This window comes from Dermacentor andersoni, chromosome 1 (assembly GCF_023375885.2).
Source record: "Dermacentor andersoni chromosome 1, qqDerAnde1_hic_scaffold, whole genome shotgun sequence".
NCBI lineage: Eukaryota > Metazoa > Arthropoda > Arachnida > Ixodida > Ixodidae > Dermacentor > Dermacentor andersoni.
In genome coordinates this window covers 339,749,507-339,751,754 of record NC_092814.1, presented here as the reverse complement: position 1 = coordinate 339,751,754, position 2,248 = coordinate 339,749,507, and the positions used below count along the sequence as shown (strand labels likewise).

General features: G+C 49.6%; 1 long non-coding RNA gene across 1 annotated transcript; it reads right to left on the bottom strand.

Annotated features, from left to right (window-relative positions):
• Positions 1-273: 273 nt before the first annotated feature.
• On the bottom strand, positions 274-2,248 carry LOC126516423 (uncharacterized). The gene is made up of 2 exons (XR_011892318.1): positions 1,811-2,248; positions 274-1,049 (listed from the first exon to the last, which is right to left on the bottom strand). It is a non-coding gene; the product is annotated as an uncharacterized lncRNA (long non-coding RNA).

Below are 2,248 nucleotides of genomic sequence, written 5' to 3'. Positions count from 1 at the left end.
ATTCAAAGTTTAGTGATTTGAGCGACTTGGTACATCGTGACTTTATTTATGTACGCAGCGCATGATCAATAAACACTAAAAGAGAAAGCGAGGTGGACACAAACCTCAGCTCGATGTGTTTCCGCTTTTCCTGTTTTCCTTCTTTTTTACCTTAATTTATCGAGCGCTGCGTATATGACGTAAAGATGTACCTCCTCATGCCTTTTATCGTAACAAATAGGCGTAAATTCCGAGAATCGAAAAACAATGCTTAGCAAGAAAAATTATAGCCAGTCAACAAACATCGCATAAGTGACAATATATTTGCTCAAAGCAGAAAAATACAAGATTTCGCGTTAATAAGGGCAGAACTGCGTACGAGTTGCAGTAGGAGTGTACGAGAAAAAGCTACGCAAAAAAGGAGCAAGTCACCGACAAGTTGCGTCATTCGCCGCTCCCTCGAGCGGAACGACATCGGCAAAATTGTCAGGGCGCAGTCGGGCTTCCGGGTCAGAGTTTGCAGAACCGATTTTCTGGAAGCCTCTAACGCCCCTAGCAACAGCCGGGACGTCCTTGTACTGCTTGAAAAGTATGAAAACTTGTGTGACAATTAATCCGCCATGGTCAGAATGACGGCGGAGTGCCTGGCATCACGGAACTGTAAGTCCCCGTGTGTTGAAGATCTTGTGGTGCTCGCCGTGGGCCAGGGCCGCGCGTGGAAGGGGACAACGGCGGTCTTCTCGACGCCATACGCGGAGCCAGCCACGCAAAATCTGTGCGCGCAGTGAAAGCGAGGCACGTCGCCCTTGCGCCAAGACCCACCGCTGGAACAGCGGCTAAGACTGCGCAGTAGAGCTACGATGGTCAGGCGGTGGGCGGAGGCTTCGAGAACCCGAGGCTGGAGAAGGCGTCGCCTGGGATGACAATACGCTGCACCAGCTGCCAGCTCCGCACGCCTGTTGTCAACCACCATCTTGCGTGCGGAAGCTGGAGGGAAGAGCCACGCCGGGGGTGCACCAACCGATTCACGGCCAGAATGACAAGAGGCGCCTCTCCTGTGCTGCTTACCGCTGAAATAAAAACACTTCGCATTAAGTCGGGAACCTTTGCATCACCGTTGCTAAAGATTACTGCATAACTTATTTGTTTACTTCTACATTGTTGTTCAACCCAGTAATGAATTTTAACAATAAATGCTTAAATCATTCAAAAGTAAGACGTAACTAAATTATCACTCTTTTTAGTTTTGTTGGTTACCGACCACTGGAAGTCTTCATATAACTTATATTGAGCTTTTGGCACTTGGGCGTAAATTCAGACACTTCCCATTATGCTAGAACTGCCGTGAACCGTAGATACCAACGAATCACGATTATGTGTCCGTTTTATTACCGCAGGCGGCCAGCCAGTTGCAAATAGCCACTTAGAAACAACAAGCATGTATCTTGCAAGCATCACAGTCAGTGCGCTAAGGCTACCACAAAAAAACAACCAAATTCTACAGGTGCTCTGTGGTGTGTACTTTTTATTGTTTTTGCGGTGCCTGAAATGTAATTAAGTAACCATGAACTTGCCCAGGAACAAGTTCCAGGAGTCTACGCACCCAGTGTACAAAACATGCGCAGGTTTCCGTTACAATTACAGGTAACTCAGAATAATATTCAAATTAACCCTAATATTGCTATTGCGACGATTTCTGCCAGTGCCGATGTACGGTGGCACCGAGATTAGCGCCACCTATCCACATAGCAATCCATCTCAAGGCTGCCTTTTCAACATTCTCTCTCAGAAAGACTTTCGTTTCGCTTACAGAACACGCACGAATACTCACATGTCAGCCGTTCCGTCGACGAAGGCGCGTGGGCAACTCTCCCCGGACCAAAGGAACGCCGACACGTGAGAGCCGCCAGTAGGAAAAATCCCGGGAGGCCAGAAGTGTGTCGTGCGCCCACAAGAAGGTTGAGACCGAGCGTAGTCCTTTGCGGACGCTGTTGCCGATCGCTGAGCGACGCCGCACCTGTTGTCTTGCTGAGCAGCGTGGCGGAATCCGCGGCCAGTCGTCGCTGCATCCTGGTGCAGAGCCGGGGCGTCCGATTGAGAACCTTGCGTCATGACAGACACGAGGCGTCGCTACGGCACAGCTCGACGCTGACAATATCACGACGGTAAAGCAGGCCTTGCCGCTGGCCGCGTCCTAAAACCTAGCCGTATTTGTCTTAGATAAAGAACAGTGGATCGAAGAAACTGGTTGCTGGCAGACAGTAGCAGT